Source organism: Helianthus annuus, chromosome 6 (assembly GCF_002127325.2).
Source record: "Helianthus annuus cultivar XRQ/B chromosome 6, HanXRQr2.0-SUNRISE, whole genome shotgun sequence".
Taxonomy (NCBI): domain Eukaryota; kingdom Viridiplantae; phylum Streptophyta; class Magnoliopsida; order Asterales; family Asteraceae; genus Helianthus; species Helianthus annuus.
This window is the reverse complement of record NC_035438.2, coordinates 56126862-56145974: the sequence shown is the minus strand read 5'-3', so window position 1 is coordinate 56145974 and position 19113 is coordinate 56126862. Positions and strand designations below refer to the sequence as shown.

At 35.6% G+C, this 19113-nt stretch overlaps 2 long non-coding RNA genes and 1 pseudogene across 2 annotated transcripts; 2 read left to right on the top strand and 1 right to left on the bottom strand.

The window, feature by feature from the left end:
- Positions 1-2885: 2885 nt before the first annotated feature.
- Positions 2886-5566, bottom strand: LOC110878924. The gene is made up of 2 exons (XR_002558319.2): positions 5319-5566; positions 2886-3338 (listed from the first exon to the last, which is right to left on the bottom strand). It is a non-coding gene; the product is annotated as an uncharacterized LOC110878924 (long non-coding RNA).
- Positions 5567-9287: 3721 nt separating this feature from the next.
- Positions 9288-13977, top strand: LOC110878923. Its single transcript, XR_004861396.1, has 11 exons — positions 9288-9503; positions 9582-10333; positions 10446-10517; positions 10595-10666; positions 10758-10830; positions 11125-11190; positions 11267-11328; positions 11444-11517; positions 11618-11710; positions 12579-12721; positions 13742-13977. It is a non-coding gene; the product is annotated as an uncharacterized LOC110878923 (long non-coding RNA).
- A 737-nt stretch (positions 13978-14714) lies between these two features.
- On the top strand, positions 14715-16119 carry LOC110876471 (annotated as a pseudogene).
- Positions 16120-19113: the final 2994 nt, after the last annotated feature.

Here is a 19113-nt window from a genome sequence, read left to right as displayed (position 1 = left end):
GGGGAATTGACGTGGCATAACCTGATTGGGTGTGCGTAAGAGAAAGGACTCCCCTAAGAGGGGAGTGCCCCTCTCACCCTTAGTATTTGGTGGCTGGTAAAGGTTTATTGGTTTACAATATATGAAAATGTGGGACCACCACTGATTATTTTTTAAGTTGAGACCGTTGCCAGCCAACTGCCTATACCTTTAACTTGCCATTCTCCTTCGGATTAGGAGGGTTTAACATAGGAAAGAAATGTAAATCTTCATGAAAAGTGGCATACAAAGAGGCAACGTGACGCTCAAGAGTAGGAGATCGAGAAATATAGATACCCATTTTGAAAAGAGTAAAATGCACGGATAGTCTCTGTAGTTTGGTGAAATTCCACCTTTAGTCCCTAACTTTTCAAAATTACACTTTTAGTCTCTGTGGTTTGACAAGTTATTACTCGGATAGTCCACAAAGCAGATGGAGGTTAGTTTTTCTGGTTAAGTGGGTGTGAAATGACAAGGACTATCCGAGTAACAACTTGTCAAACCACAGGGACTATTTGAGTAACAACTTGTCAAACCACAGGGACTATCCGAGTAACCTTCATCCGCTTTAGGGACTATCCGAGTAACAACTTGTCAAACCACAAGGACTAAGAGTGTAATTCTGAAAAGTTGGGGACTAAAGGTGAAATTTCACCAAACCACAGGGACTATCCGTGCATTTTACTCTTTTGAAAATATGCGAATAACACATTTGAGATACTTGGGGGATCTGATTTGGTGACCCGATGACATGTATATCGATCAAAGAAAGTGCTAGTTGAGATTAGGTAAAGTGATTTTTGTACAAACCAAAACTATGGAATATTAATGATGCACAAGGCATTCGATTGATGAGAAAGTAAGCAGTTGAGATTGCATCACTCACTGGGTTTAGGATGAAGGCATTCAACAAGATGCATTTTTTATGCTTGGCCACACCATTTAATTTGGTCTGGGGTTTCTTTTTAATGGTCACTTCGTAACGTGTGAAATGGAACATTAAATTAGGTTTTTATTTTAATAACAAAAATATGTGAATACTTCGCAACATTTTTTTCTTTTGAACAACAATTTTTTCCACTAAAATTTTCAAACCTTACACTTGCAAGGATTTAAAACACCACAATATATTTATAAGAGAGACACCATACCACTAGACTAAGGTAGTGTTTGATATGCAGGAATGAGAGTTGGAATGGAATGAATGATTACGAGGGAATGAAGAAAATGGTGTTTGGTTGGTCAATGGAATGGAATCACCCATTCCAAAACGCATTCCATTCCCTCAAAATCATTCCTTCCACCCCCTATGTTTTTTTTCCATTCCATCCCTTCTTGCATCATTCATCAACACCACCAGAACCCACCACCTTCGCCACAACCCATCACCACCACCACCCACCACCAACGCCATCGCTGCCACCTGCCACCACCTCACCCCGACAGCCGCCGCCGCCAGCCACTCGCCACCGTTATCACCCACAACTGCGACCAACCGCCAACCCCACTCGCCGCCGCCACCCACCACCATCGTCGACGCCACCATCACCGTCACCACCAACCGCCGCCGCCACCACCAACCGCCACCTCTGCTGCCACCCACCACCAACGGCCACCTTGCCGCCACCACCACTCGTCATCACCGGTTCACCGCCGCACCGCTACTCGCCGCCACCACCACCACTCATCGCCGCCGCCGACACCCACCAACGCCACCTATAACCACCCACAATCACTACCATCGACCACCACCACTACTCACCGCTGATTTTGTTACCCCGTTTTTCTTACCTACCGAACAATACACAGTAATAATTCATTCCATTCACACATGGTAACCAAACAAGACATGGAATGGTAATGATCTATTGCATTCCCTCATCCATTCCATTACCTCGTCAATTCCATTCCTTCGTTATTCCATTACCCCATACAAACAGACCCTAAAGGGTCTGTTAGGTATGAGGTAATGGAATGGACGAGTGAATGAAATAGGCAAAGCAATGGAATGGGCAAGGGAATGAAATGGGTCATTACCATTCCATGGTCATGTTTGGTTAACCTATGGGAATGGAATGATACATTACTTTGTTTTGTTTGGTATACGAAAAAAGACGAATGAATGGAATACAATTCATTGAAAATGACAACAATACCCTTGTCTCAAAATAACCACAAACAATCACCACAGACAGGTCGTTGATGTGTGCCTCTTGCATAGTATTAACCACATTGTCAACAGTCATTCCCGGTATAAAATTCATTAGCACTTGCACAACATACTCACGTTTTTTCTTATATTTCCTAATATGAAATAAGAAAAAAGTTGTAAAAAATAATAACAATAAACCAAATCAAGCCATAAACCTTCAAGTCAAACTCTGAACATGACATATATGTAACAAAACTTTTGTTTTCACATTTCATCCGATCATTAACTTCAATATTTTTCTTTTCTGAATTTTAATATAGTGATGACAGAATGTTCTTGAAGACACACGCTTTAATGAGAGGTAATATAGTAGGGCATTCAGATTTTTTTTTTTTTGAAAGGCCAACATATTATTATATCACCAACAAATAGCCAGCAGGGTGCTAGCTTTAGTACACCAGTACATCAAAACAAACATGCTACATACACACATTACCATCCCGTGCTTAAAATATTAAAACAGTTCCACAAATCCCAATCCATGTTCCTCTGTTTAGATCGAGCCTTGACCCACAGAAAGGACATCCCTTTTATATCTCCCATAACAGTCTGCATAGAGGGTCGCTTATGCTTGAAGACCGCTGCATTCCGACATCTCCATATACACCAAAAAGCCGTATGGCAGATGGCATGAATCGCTTTTTTGAACTTTGCCGAGCCACCAACATACAGATGTAAATCAAGGAGATCCCTTACCCGGAACGCAAATATCGGCTGAAGCTTACACCATTGTGAAACTAGTTGCGAAACCATCTGAACGAAGCAACAAGTCACAAAATATGCTCCGTAGTCTCTTGCGCTTCGCCACACATCGGACATAAAACATTTGGAACGTTTATATTCCGCCTTGCCAACGCACACCTAGTCGGAAGCCTGTCGAGGTTCGCCCGCCATGTGAGAATCCCCACCTTTTTTGGAACCCAATTATTCCACCTGTGCACATACTCCGGAATACTGTATCTATGCAAGACAAGATGCTCTTTTATGCTTCTAACCGTAAATTTCCCAGACCCGTCCAGAACCCATCGCCACTCATCCTTCCTATCTGACCCCACAAAATCATTCACTAACTGTAACAACTGATGCATCTGGGCAGCCTCATCCCCATCTGCATCAAGAAACGACAATTATCCAACTTGTTACAAAGTGTCATGAACGTTGCCCTATTCATTCTTAGTTGATGAAGACATGTTTTGTCACTTTCATACACTAATCTATGCATGTATTCTTTTCTCTGGGGGTAGAACATCTTGTAGCGAGGCCTAGTTGGACACATATCCAAACGTATACTAATAACTGTTTGTATTGCTTGAATATACCAGGTAACCATGTTTAGTTTATGAAGCCACATCGCACAAAATGCAGCTAGTTTTTTTTTTTTTTTTTTTTTTTTTTTGTCGGTTGAGTTTAAGTCTAGACATAACTTCAGTAAAAATCCAAGACCTAAGAAAAACAAAATCAATAAGTTGTATTCATTTCATTAGACAACGTTATTAAGCTAAATACAAATAATTTTCAAGTCCATGCCCGACCCGGTAACTATGAATCAGGTAAACACACACACACACATATATATATATACATAATCTATATCATTAGACAATGCTATTAAGCTAAATACAAATAATTTTTAAGTCCATACCTGACCCGTGAACCATAAATCATGTAAACACACATATATATATAACCTATAATCGAAACGAGCAGGTTAAAAATAGGACTTTCAATAGGTGGCATAATATAGGGGGTGACATGACAGTTAATCATCTACTTCCTCTCTACATTACGTTTTAGTTATAAAACTTGTAGCAGATTTGGGATGTTCCTACTATTAACTGATATTAATTTTTATGCTAATACACTTTCCATCTGTACATCAAAAATAAGGGTGTAAGGGGTGCTCACCTCTTAGGTGAGTCCCCCCTCTTACACATAACCAACCATAAAATGCCACGTCAACTCCCCTCTAACACTCCCCTAATACCCCTTTTTGATGGCGGCACTCCCCTCTTAGGTGAATTGGTTTTTTTTTTTTTAAAAAAAAAAGAAGAAGAAAAGCATTGATTGGTCAAGCTCTCCCTCTCTCCTCCCCTCTCTTCGGCAACTCCCCACCTATTTCACCCTCTCTCTCTAACTCACCTAATTGTTGGCAGCACACACCTAATAGGTGAGTTGAGTCCCCTAAGGGGTCACCGAAGGGTGCCCCGGATACCCTAATGTGGAATGGTTTTGAGGAAAAAGGTATAGGATATGAAGAATATAAGCAGCTACAGAGAACTGCCTTGAATAATTTCGATATATGAATAAGCATGGTCAATGTAATGGATATTTAACTCATTTGCCTTAAGATGAAGTTTTGCATTTGCAGCAACATATTTAACTATGTTGTACATGAAAATGGACGAACAGTGGCAACTATTTTCCCCATTTAATATTCTTTTTAGTGATAAAAAACAGGAACTAAAAACGGGTACAGGTACTGAAAATACAAGGTACGGTACAGTTCGGTACCGGTATTTGAGTGAAACTAATAGTAAATACCGGTACCGTACCGGTCCGGTACCTAAAGCTTCAAAAGCGGGTACCGAATTGGTACCGAAAATATTTCGGTTCGGTAAACGCTACCGGTACGCGGTACCATTTGCTCATCCCTGGTTCAAATGGCTCAACAAATTCGAAGCTATCAATTTTGTTTTCAAGCACAAACAATAAAATTATATTTACAATACAAAAAATACTCTGTACTATGAACTAAAAAAGTGATACATGTTATTACTTGTGAGAGTGAATGGTTAATTTAATTAAGAGAGGAAGTTGAATAAATCAGGTTCAAATGGTTCAACAGATTTGAAGCAATAACATATACTATCAAAAGTAATAACATGTATCAGAAGTAATACAAATCTATGACCGAAGTAATACAAATCTATGACTGGTGATTTAGGGTTCTGTACTATATGAACAAGAAACATGCTTACCACACAAAGTTATACATACAAATAAACAAATTCAACAGCAGCGTGTGAGAGTTTGAGATGATTAAATCACAAGAATTAAACAGGTTAAGATACAATGAAAAAACATTTACCTGATTTTGTGTTTGATGACGAAAATCCAAACAAGTGACTGGTGATTTAGGGTTCAAATGCTAAAGCTCTGCTCGATGATGAAGATAAGATGAAAGAAATACATAACCAGAGATCCCTTGATTAGAGGAAATGGATTAGCGAGGGAACATAGGTGAGGATGAGGGCAAAATTGAGAAGTGTGTTATCAATACTGAACGGAATGAAAAAAAATAGGGGGGTCGATGGAATACTTTTTGCCATATTTAGAGGGAATTGAATAAGGTAAGTAATGCATTCCAATTTATATTACCCCTGAATAGTTAATTCCATTCCTTCTCTCATTACCTCATACCAAACACTACCTAATAGTTAATGGGTACTTCACAAAAGTTGTTCGCAAAATAAGTCAAATAGTTTGAGAATAATAAAAGAAGTGTAAAAAAAAAAAAAAAAAAAAACCTTAAAAGCCCGTTTATTGAGGTAATAGGAGTATTGGATAGGACCCAAATATCCATTGTATCAACTATAAAGGGGGCGTACTTCTTTTATTATCTCTGGAACTTAAGTGAATACGTTATTCTTTGACAATTGTGTAGACCCACTAGATTTTTTCCCCGCCCGCGTTGCGGGGCACTAAGCCGAATATTTCTCTCTCATAACATGTACGTATGTGTTTCGATTACTTGTACATAATACTCATAACACGACCTAAAAAAATACATTTAGTCAACCAATTAAATTAAAACACTATAATACTTTTGCTTAAGAAAAACAAAAACGATAGGAAAACAATAATTTTAAACTGAGGGCAAAATTATAATTTTTTAGGATAAATGAGCGTGTGCCACGCAGCCGCCTGACACAAATAAAAATTACACCGAGTCAAACAATTAAAATAAATCACTACTATACTTTTGTCAAAAAAAAAAAAAAAAAAAAAAAAAAACTAAAACGACGGCATAACTGTAATTTTACACTGGGGGCAAAACCATAATTTGACTGAGAAAGCAAAGGGAAACGATGGCAAAAATGTAAATTTAGATTGAGGGCAAAATTGTAATATGGCTGGGTGGGGAAAGAACAAAACTAATGGCAAAACTGTAAATTTAAACGGATCAAAATCGTAATTTTGAATCGAGGGCAAAATGGTTATTTTTAGTTGGGGGCAAAAGCATAATTTTTTTTTTCAACTGTGGGTAAAAACGTAATTTTGAACTGATAGTAAAATCGTAATTTTAAAGCGGGGATAAAATCGTAAATTGGTTGGGTCAATTGGGGAGTGTCAGACAGCTTCCTGACACTATTCCCCCATTCTGTGTCTGTAGTTATACACTGGGGGCAAAATCGTAATTTTACTGGGAAAGCAAAAAAACTATGGCAAAAATGTAAATTTAAATTGAGGTGAAAATCGTAATTTAGCTGTGAGGAACAAAACAAAACTAATGGCGAAACTGTAAATTTAAACGGGACAAAATCGTAATTTTGAACCGAGGACAAAATTGTAATTTTTAACTGGGGCAAAAGCATAATTTATTTTGAAATGAAGGTAAAAAGGTAGTTTTAAACTATTGGCAAAATCGTAATTTTAAAGCAGGGACAAAATCGTAATTTGATTTGACCGAAAGCCTAAAAACTATGAGGTAAAAAAAAAAAAAAGTCAAAAAGAATACTGATCATCTAACTTGGTAAATGTTATATAAATAATAATTAGCGATTGTGACATAGAATGAAGTTATCAACAAGATTCATATGCAATAAGTTCAAAGGGGCATCTTGAAATAAAGTAGGGATTGAGATTTTTTACCGAAATACCGGTACCATACCGGTACCGTACCGATTTTGTACCGTACCGACCATAAACGGTAACGGTATCCATAATAGATTTTTTAAAATTCGATATCGGTAAAAAACGGTATCGGTACCGGTATTTTTCGGTAAATAACGGTATTAATACCGAATTTAATAATGACTTTATGTATTTTGCTATTATCTTAGATCTCACTATGAAGTTATATTTTCTTGAACATTGTTTTACAAAAAAAAAAAACAATATCAAATTTCTTTTGTTTGGTTATTTTTAATCAATTATGATGATTTTTTAGAAATGTTGGAATTTGGATGTTAAAAGTCGAACCCATGGATGTTTACCTTTTGATTTTTTTGAGTACTTAATATGTTTACCCTTTTTTACATTCCTCTATATATTACTCTAGATTAATTAATAATGGATGGATGGCTTGCACATGAAATTTTTTTAGGTAAAACAATGGATGACACCAAAGCGGTACCAATATGGTAAAGTACCGAAATACCGGTACCGATACCGGTACCGTACCGATACCGAATCTATAAATACGGTACGGTAATCGGTATCCACATTTCCTTAATTTCGGTAACGGCATTTACGGTATCGGTACTGGTACGGTACCGGTATCGTACCGATCTTTATCCCTAAAATAAAATAAGCACTTTGGGCCCCACTATCCTAGGGTAAGACTCACAAATTCTAATAAGAGAAAAATGCCCGGATAGTCCCTGTGTTTTCGCCTTTTTTCACCTATAGTCCCCAACTTTCTAAAATTACCAGAATAGTCCCCAACTTTTCATTTTTTGTTCCCGGATAGTCCCTGACGTGGATGGAGGTTACTTTTCTCAGTTAAGTTGGTGTAAAATGACTATAATACCCTTACTATTAAAAAACTAATAAAGAAGAGGCCCCACTATCTACCCAACCCTTCTTCTCCCACTTTCTCCCTCTTTTTCTCTGTAATCTCAGACCACAACTTCCACTCACCTTAGTTGTAGACAGTGAAACAGAACACCACATTTTCTCTACAGAAATGTCGAAAGAAGTAAGCGAAATCGGAGAAACAGCAAGGCGAGACTATGTCGACCCACCACCAGCACCCCTCCTTGACATGGCGGAGCTGAAGCTCTGGTCCTTTTACCGAGCCCTCATAGCAGAGTTTGTCGCCACCCTAATCTTCCTCTACGTCACCGTCGCCACCGTCATCGGCTGCAAAAAAGAAACCGACCCGATGCGCTCTCTCCCTCTCTCTATCTCTCCTCGCTCTCCCTCTCTCTCCTGCGTTGCCGTCGTGCGCCACCACCAAGCAATGGTGGTGGCCGGCCGATGATTTAGAGAGGTAAGTGGGTGTTGTGTGGTGGGTTTAAGGTGGTGGAGAGGTTGGGGGTACAAACACAAAATTCGTTTTCGTTTTTATGCTCGTTACTTTGGATTATTTATGTGAAAAACTAACAAAATTAATGATTTGCAGCTGTTGAAAACCTGAAAATTTGAGCTCGTATACGGCGTGGTCTTCGGGTTTGTGGACTTGAAAACACCAAGTTTTGTTCAGAATGACTCGTGCTCAATTTATTGTGCCAAAAGTTAAGTTATGATGCATAGCCTTTAGATGTTTGATTGTTTGTGTTACTATTTAATGCATTTTGTACCAAATTGAAATCAAAATTGTGGCGGTGACGGTGGAGGGTGGAGGAGGGTGATGATGGGTGGAGATTGAAGATGAAGTGTGGTGGGGGGAGGTTTATAAATAAAAATGAAGAAGATGCTCGGATAGTCCCTATGGTTTGGCCTTTTAAGGAAAGGGTATTTTTGTCATTTCACACCCTCTTAACAGAGTAAACAAACTGAAGTTAGACCCAGGGACTATCCGGGAACAAAAAATGAAAAGTTGGGGACTATTCAGGTAATTTTAGAAAGTTGGGGACTATAGGTGAAAAAAGGCGAAACCACAGGGACTATCCGGGCATTTTTCTCTTCTAATAAAAAAATTATATGTAAGTAATTTGGGCTTGCGATTGTTTGTGACCTCGTGGTGAGTTTTGTTGTCTATAATCTATTATATATAATAAATGTGTTAATTTTTGCTGATGTGTCAAGCTAGGAGCCTCTAAATTTTGCTTTTTGGCGGGAAAACTTCAGGTCAAAGATTTTTGTATATGGGCTACAGCGGGATCCATTTCCTATTATTATGACCCGATTTTATTTTGTACGACATACATTTGTGTTTCTTTTCCAAAACCCTAGACAGCCTCCATCTCCATTCTAGCAACTGATTATTTGTTACATCCAATCTATTACAATCTCAAACCCTAAATCTCAGTCGATTATGACTTCGAAGATTTCAAGCTGGGCGATTTCATATACTGATTTCATCTGCATCAATTTCATATGGATCGTGGTATGTTTTTTTAATCCACAATTTGTAGAGAATTTTACTTGAATTTCATATGTTCATCCGCTTCTCTCTTCTTTGCAGACCATTTCTTTTGGATCGTCGGACGGATGACGGCTTGGGCGATTCCTGAGGCTGAAGACAACAACTGCAAGAGGCACTCCGGCGGCGCGATTAGGGTTTCTCTATGAACCCTAACAGCAGTGGCAGCGGCGCATTTTATTTTTGAAGATTTGATTTTTTCCAATGTATCAAACCGTTTGTGTTCTAATCCGTCTCTTGCTCTAATTGTTTATTTGTTTTTTTATTTTCTTCAGGTGCAGTCCAAGTTAAGTTTGTGAAAATTTAGTCATAAAATTAAGCATCAATTTTGTTATTAGATAAGGTATGTATTTCGTCTTCAATTTCGTTTGTAGTCTGACTTTTTGTCGGTTTCTTAAGGTTCTTTTTTTTAATTTCTAATCATAATTTATTCGCTGCACATATTGAATTAATGGCTTTTTGTGTTGATTTGGTGCTTTTTGGCGCTGCAGTTGCACTTTAAATTGATAGGGTTCTGGTACTCGGAGGAACCAATTAATGGCAGCTCAATCCTCATATTCTTTTGTTATTCTGAAATTTTCTCCAACCATTTTTTTTTTATTCCTTAATATCTAGCAATTTCATTCCAATCATCAGGGCAAATTACATAAGGATAGCAGGTACGAGCAACAAACTGCGCCGCCATCCCTTTTTGGATCTGATTTTGGATCATGTTTAAGCAGAGATCTACGTGGAAATAGATTATCTGGTCAAATTCCAGATGAGATTGCTGATTGCAAGACCCTCAAGAACCTGTAAGCATCATATAAAAAATAACCTTTTTTTTGTGATTTCTGGGATCTGTTTTTTATTTAATAACTTTAACAAGTTTTGTGGTTATGATTTATGATTAAATTACTTTACTAGGGATCTATCATTCAATATGTTAACCGGAGACATCCCGTTTTCGGTATCGAAGTTAAAACAGCTCGAGCTCTTGTACGTATAACATTCACTAATATTTGCTAGCTAAACATTGGCCACATTTGATGACACTATTTCCATTTGTATCACAGAGTCTTAAAAGACAATCAATTAACCAGTCCGATCCCTACAACGTTATCACAGATTCCTAATTTGAAGATTTTGTAAGCATCATTCCTTCATTTTCTTCCTAAAAGAATAAAAAAATAATAAAAAAATCCATAATTTTATTTATATAAATGATGGCTATCTTAGGGACTTGGCACAAAATCAGCTAAATGGCGAAATCCCGAGGCTTATATACTGGAATGAATTGTTGCAGTATCTGGTACTTTCTAAAGCTTGTATCTTTAAAGTAGGTTCGGGTAAGATTGGTTTTATGTTAGAATGGGTTGATTAAAATAGTTTTATTTTTGGTTCGTGTCATAACCAGTTGATTAAAAAAGTTTTAATTTTGTTTGGATCAGAATGGGTCGATCAAAAAAGGTTTATTTTGGTTTGGGTCAAAACGAGTCGCTTTGAAAAAAGGCATGGCATTTTAGTTTGGGTCAAAACTCATGATTACATTGATGGCAATATTGTTTCTTCTTCACTGCTGACATATTCCTTTCAACTTTGGCAGATACTTTACTATAATATTGGAAATCCACAATCACTTGGTCAAAAGCCTATAACTTTCTTTCGAGAGGTTGCGATGCTGCATCTTTACTCTCAACATAAGTAATTTCCATATACTACCGATCATGTGTCTTATCTTATGCCAGGTTTTTGCATTATGTGATTACCCTGCTTTATTAGACAAGAGAGAAACAAACAATTCGTTTAGGTATGGGTTTATCTATCTTATCTTGGTTTTTGCCATTGATGAAACAATTTATTGTTCTTGAATGAAATTGTCATGGTGAATCAACAAATATCTTTACTAACTTCTTTCAGTGCAGATTCCATAAAACTTGCATTATTGATCTTGTATCAAAAATCTTGAAGAGCTGCTGGTGCATATAGCCACAGTCAGGTAATTATTCCCGTTATGTTATACGTTTGTGCTCTAAACTAATATGATATTTTTGTGTTGTTCTTAATCCATGAAACAAATTAAAAATATGCGAAAATAGTCATCTCTATAGGTATTGAGATGTCATTGAAGATGTATTGAGAAACTTAATGTCGACAACTTCAACTGTCAAAATGGACTATGTTTCACAAAGGTATGACACTTTCTCATTTTCATTTGAAGCTTTATTCTGTTGAGCAGTGCTTTTATATTAAAAAGAAAGAAAGAAAACAAAAGCAACCAAAAAAATAATCCACTCTTAGTTTGCTATTTATACTTAACCTTTTGGGTTTAAATTATCTTCTTTGACCGGGTACAAGAATTTGAATTTAAAATGGGATCTTTTTGTAGTATCCAGTAAGTTTTGGTCAAAGACCTTAATTCATAATTGCATGGTGCATTATTTCAAGAAAAAGTAAACTTATAACTAAATAAAGGGACACATTTAGAGTTCAACCAAATGTTACCATTGCAGCCAAAGAAGATAAGTTGAATCTACCTATTACTACTTAATAATTACACTGATAAGCTTCATGCTTCCTTTCATTAATTGGAACACATCCCCATGGCCAGTTGGGAGCAATCTTGACTCACAAAAGAACTCCTTTCTAATTGTGAGAGCATTGAATGGCAAGTATCTAAAATGCAGTTTACAAATCATGTTTATTGTTTCATGAAACCAATTAGGGGTCTCTATGTCCTTTCCCTCTCTTCATTACCAGACTATATTTTTATCTTTTAACCTCTTTTGCATAACCTATTGTTTCTACTCTTTGTTTGTTTGTTGAGATTGTATAAACTTATGTTTTAGTAACTAAGTATCTTTATTCATTCTTCATTTGGATATCAATATTTATTGTCCATATTTATTCATTCTTCATTGTTCTATATGTATCCTTTTTTTATTATTTTAAAAGTCTGGTTAATATAATTAGGGATATAAGGCGCTTATAACTATTTCCGGATTGCATCAACTCCACATATTTAACTTTCTTCCACACATTTAACTTTCTTTGACGCAGATACGCGAATGGAAATTCTGGGAAAAAGATACCGCGCATCAACAAGATAGTGCACATGTTACGTCATTTCTACGAAGGCAAAAAGTGTTAGTGGAACAACCCAGGCCAACCCGATCCAGCCTGTTTCAACCAATAGTACATATGTGAGTTATTTAGACATGACCCGTTTTGACCCCTCTGTCGCCACCTCTTAAGTAACTTGAATATTTATGACCCTTTTGATAAATGCCACTATTAATGGATCCAATGTTGTTTATCTTGAAAACTAATTAGACAAGAAAACGAGAATAAGGAGGTTACTGTCAATGATACAATGATTCTATGCACACCAGTCACTATAATATTATAGTACATAGATAGTGAAAACTATTTCATTTCATTGATCTATAAAACTTTTTTTTTTTTCTAAATCATCCACACCAGTAACTATAATATTATAACTACTTAGATAGTGATCGTCTCATGATGTATCTATCGTGACGTGTGTGTATATATATATTATAGAGGTTAATGAATTATTTCATTTGATATAGCACCAATGTGGTCGAGTATGCTCATTGAAGTAGCTTAAAATATTTATAGATTTAGATTATTACATTTCCTGTCGTACACCAAGATTTCATAGTTAAATTATTACTTTTTATAGCTATGCAAACGGGCTAACTCATATCGACTCTTTTTCCCTGAAAATTGATCAGCAAGGCGCATTTGTTTGTTACAAAAAATTTAATCGGGTCAAGATTTGAACTAGCTTTGTGTATCTTATGTGCTTAGATTCTTACATGTTGCCTTAAACTCTGTGTATTTTGCAATGACAATAAACAAGAGTCTGGGTCAATCATTATCAAGGATTGGATTCTTAAGAGAACCGATTTTCACTCATGGGCAGCTATACGCGACACTTTGAAGAGTGAAAAGCATGAACAAATTAAAACTTTTATAGTTTCTAGTTTGTACTTTCACACTTTGTGTTTATATTTATTAGCTGTTTATGTTTTGTTTTTTCTTTCCTGTTACTAAATACTTTGATTTGCATTTTTTTAAATCTTTCAATAGTTTCATGCATTTGTTACATTACAGAGTTCAATTACTATTTGAATTTGTTATTACCTTTTTAAAGTTATTCCCGTTATGTTATACGTTATCTAATTGTATGAATACAGTTGGGAGGAAAAGGAGCAAATCCTGCTGAGATGGCAAGCATTGGTCTATCAGTTCCTCCTGGGCTCATTATTTCAACTGAAGCATGTGATGAATATCAACAAAGTAGAAAAAAAACTGCCTCCAGGTTTGTGGGATGAGATTTTGGAAGGCTTACAGTTTGTCCAGAAAGAAATGGGTGCATATTTCGGCGACCCGTCTAAGGCTCTCCTCCTTTCGGTCCGTTCAGGCGCTGCGGTACGTATTCTTCAAGCTATAATGCATACACATTTCCTTTGGTACGACCTGATATTTTAAGAACTGGTCGATTTGGGCTATATTTTATCCAACATGAGCGATAAAAGATTTAGCTAGCTATATAGAGAACGGGTCGAATGACTTAGAAGTCAGCAAAAGTTTAACTCATAAAGTGTGCTATTCAAACATGTAAACTATCATTGTAACTATAGTTAGTGCATTAGTTATCTATAACCAAATTTTAAAATGGATATGAAAGGTGTTCGTGGGTCAGCCCAACCCGTTCTACTTGAATTTGAGCCGGTCAACCACTTACCCAACCATGTTAATTTTATATCACGCCATATTGTGGTTTCATGGATATGTACATCACAAAGAAGATAAACAAATGATTTTGACTCATGAAAACTATATAATAAGAGAGTAAATTATTATTTCAGGCTCTGAGGTTTAGTCAACTTAACATTTTCGGCCCCAAAAAGGAATCTTTTGACACATCAGACCCTGAGGTTGCATTTTGTTATGGTTTTGGCCCCTAACACTAATTTTGTTACTTTTTTTTTGTCAAGTGTAAGAGTATTTTGGTCATTTTACACCTCAGGGGTTGTTTATGTAAATGAAAGAATTTAAAAAAGAAAGATTTACCTAAAAAAACCCTTAATGCGTAAAAGTAATAAAATACTCTTACACTTCATAGAAAAAACTAGAGTTAGTGTTGGGGGATAAAAGCGTTACAAAATGCAACCTCAAGGTTTGATGTGTCAAACGATTCCTTATTTGGATTGAAAGGGTTAAACAGACCAAACCTGATGGGCCAAAATAGTAATTTACTCATAACAATATAATTCTTTTAAATAGTAATTTACTCATAACAATATAATTCTTTTAAATAAAGTAATTTTGAGAGGTTGTATGCATGAAATACACTCTGGAGTTTGGTTGGCTTTAAAACTGTTTGACTTATTAGTGATTAATTTAAAATGTGTAATACAACCATCAGTACTAAATATACTAAAAAATGTATCTGTTATATCTTAACTGCAGGAACAAATATTCTTAACGGAATCAAATCTGTGGTTGACCCAATAACTGAAATAACCTACATGGAGAATCCAAACACCGAATTCATCAAGTTCAACAACTTCTCTTACGCTATAGTTGTGGTTGGTGAGCATCCTTACACAGAGGTGTTCGGTGATAGTTCAAACCTCACAATTGCAGACCCCGGTCCAAGTATCATCACAAATGTTTGTGGGAATGTGAAGTGTGAAGTGTTTTGTGGTCATCATATCGGGTCGCCCGGTTGTGATTGAACCATATATGTCTGTTATCGATGCTTTGGTTGCAGCCTGGTTGCCCGGCCTGAATGCCAATGTGTGGCTGATGTTCTTTTCAAAGACCATGGATTTACCGGTAAACTTTCAAGAACTTGGTTAAAAATGTAGACCAACTCCCTATGAACATAGGCGATCCACATTACGATCCGCTCTTTCCTTTTGGATTTGGACTCACAACAAAATCAATGACTGAAAGGTAAAAACTTGTAGATATCTGATTAGTTTCTTTTGTATCTTTTGCCATTGGATCGAAGAATATGACTATAACTTGAATGGTACAGACACAGAGTGACAAAGTACAAGAATCTTGTACATTGTTAATAGTGGTAAATAGCGACAAGCTATCTATACGCTACGTAGCAATAGCGAGTGCTATTTGATGTTTAGCGATAATGTACTAGAATTTTTTTTCAACAAAATTAGGGGTTTATTAATGAATTTAAGATTTTTCGTTGAAATTAGTGAAGACTACAGCTAATGTCTTTTTTTTGACACTAATTATTTACTTTATAGAAGTATTTCAGTTTGATTTTATTTACTTGAAATTTTTTTGTTATCTATTTCTCTAGGTATATATTACATAGCGTATGAGTGTGAAAAGTGATTGAAGAAGTCAAAGCCGTCGCAATCCTTTGGGTGAAAAAATAGATCGAAATAAGTTGTAATATATTTTTGGTCGTGTCTTGGCGCTTTATTTAGGGTTTGTATTGTACTATGGCTAATGGATTGCCTCCACGTACTGTAATATGTTTCTTTTTTGAGGATTCTATACAATTGGTGCTTGCTACTTGCAACATTTCTAATGATATTATGTTGGCCTTTTAAAAAAAAAAACTGTCTCACGTTGAAAAAAGACTACATTTGGTAAGCGAAGTTTGAACGAGAGAGAATACCCTCTTTTGGACAGATAATTGTTTAGATGGCGGAGCAACTTTTTAACTCTAATTATACCAACACATTAATCTGTCATACATTTTGTATCATTTTTAGTATGTATTAATCATAAACAATAAGTATATTAACAACTTAGGTCAAAAATCCCTTAATTGAAATTTGAAAGGGCATTTCTATCCAAAACATCCCATTCAGCCTTAAATGAGTTGATCAATGTCATTTCTTAGTTAGTGGAGCTTTTTTTAAGATAAACTATATCATTAATTTAATATATTTTTATGTACTTTTAACATTGAATTATTGAATATATATCCTCACAAATTTTATAAAAAAACTGTTTTAATAAAATTAATAAAATATTAATATCCTTAAAAATAGAGCGACCCGTGGGTACCACGGGTTATAACCTAGTTATAAATATAAACGGATTTTTTTAACATCAAACTTTTACACCTAAATACCATTTTCGCAAAATAGCCCATGTCACTTAATTGAAAGAGGAACATGAACTTGCTGAGCAACAAAGAAATTTACTTCAAGCTGTAGTAATAACAGAAGTTTATTTATATATTTCTAAAATCTTGTATGAATATTGCTTGTATAATAAGTTAATATATATGTAGTCATCATCACATAATAGCATTCACATTGCAACCTTTTTACTTATCATTTCTTTATAGTATAGAAAAAAATAAAAAACACAACTAAAATACTACTACAATCGATTCTCTATAATATAGAATACTTTAGAGAAAACTAAAGTACATCTTTATATTTAGAGGCTTATATGGTACATATCTAATTTTTTTGTGTGTGTATAATAAAGAGAAAAAAAAAATAAAATAAGTGTTTTTAAGTATGATAGAGATAGAGATAAAGAGTTGGATACGAGAAGTTTTTATGAAATAAACAAAATTTAAAGAAAAATGTGTTTTTGTATTAAATAGATAGATGAAGATGTAGGCTCAAATATAAACGCTCACACATGATTGTTAGATTGTAAGGTTAATCAATACATTTGATGATTAAAATTATATCATATACTTCAAATTACTTTTGGTGGTAACGGGTTTTCTTAAACAGAAAGTAGCTAGTTTATCTAAAGAATTAGGGTGGCTGAGGCACTTTACGGGTAGGAGTATACAGGTAAGGTACCCGCACGGTAACATCGTTGCCGCCCTCTAGGGTAGGCTATGCGGGTTCTAGTCACGAGTTTACCTATGCTAGAAAGGGTAAAGGTTTGAGGGTTGGGGTGTAAATGGTTGTGTGATAGGTGGGTGGAGTAAAAGAGTGGGGTCCATAATTCTAGGGTACTTGTGGGTAGGTGCCGCCAGTATTTTGTGGTTCTAGAGTACCTTGTGTGTAGAATTGATATGACAATGCGGATTGGTCGGGGCTAGGGTAGTACCCTTGAGGGCCCCTTCTTCCCTTAGAGGCTCCTTTGTTCGTAGGCAGCGCTGGAGCTTGAACGGAAACTCAGTGGAGGCCGGACTCTCACAATCTAAATTTATAGTAGTTGACTCTTAAAAACCAAATATTTTACACTACAAAAGGTAATATTTCTTTAAAATTAGAGTTAATTATTGTTTTCGTCCCTGTAGTTTTTCAAAAATCACTATTTCAGTTCATTAGTTTAAAAATTGCGATTTCAGTCCCTGTGGTTTCACTTTCGTAACCATTTCAATCCATTTATTCTGTTAATACAGGGACTGAAATGGTTACGAAAGTGAAACAGAAAGACTAAAATCGCAATTTTTAAACTAATGGACTGAAATAGTGACTTTTGACACGTTAAAGAAAATAGTAATTAACTCTTAAAATTAACAAAAGGGAAAAACCTATAAAGCTCCGCCCTTTCCGTAGGCAAGTCTCTCTCTCATACACACGTAGAATCCCTTCTTATATTGGTTATTGGTTATTTGGTTATCAGTTTATTTATTTTATTGCCTAAATTAAATTAGAATTGATATGCTAATTTTCTTTTCTCGATTTCTGTCCATCTCACATGTGTTGCATATGATATCATAAGCGTTAATGTCTTTATGCAACTCTCCAAGATTTATCAAATTGAACCTTTCTAGCTGAAGAATATCTATGTTTCATTTGGCGTTTTGTAACGGTAATTTTTTTTATTAATCCCTGTGGCCTATAAGACTTGAAGTCAAGACCTTTTTGTTTTCAAACTTTGGTGTAGGCTTTATCTTTGTCAATAGCCACCACCCCATTGGTGTCTACTTTGGCAATTGATCAGTCACTATATCTTAGGTGGTGTTTGGTATACTGGAATAAAAGGCTTAATGACCATTATGAGGGAAAGAACAAAAAGGTGTTTCGTTGGTCAATACAATGGAACCACCTATTACATAACATAACGCATTCCATTTCCTCAAAATCATTTCATCTTCCCATATATTTTTTTTTTCATTCCATCCTCACTTGCACTTGCACCGTTCACTCATAACACCCTAACCCACCACCACAGTCACTACATCTTAGGCGGTGTTTGTACTATCTGATTCACTCAATTTTCTTTCTATAGAGCCGTGTGTGTGCTTTTTTACTTTCTTTTTCTTCTCTTTTGAATTTTTATGTATTTTTGAATGCTTATAAAGTATGCATGTTCTAATACGAAAACAAATTACTCAGCATATCAAGTTAGCAACTATGTGAACTTGCTATCGAAATTAAAGCAACTACGTTTTGTTCTTGTAGTTTGCGCAACGAAATTTTGTTCCTAATTGCCTTTTAATCTTTTTTTTAAGTTTAGGTTAAATTAATCAAGACTATTATGAAATTAGTCTGTTAGAAATAAATCTAATCTTAAAACAAGTGGAGACCAATGTTGGATCAGTTCTATTTAAATGTAATGGAAAACATGAATAATACCTGTTACAGCAGACAGGCCA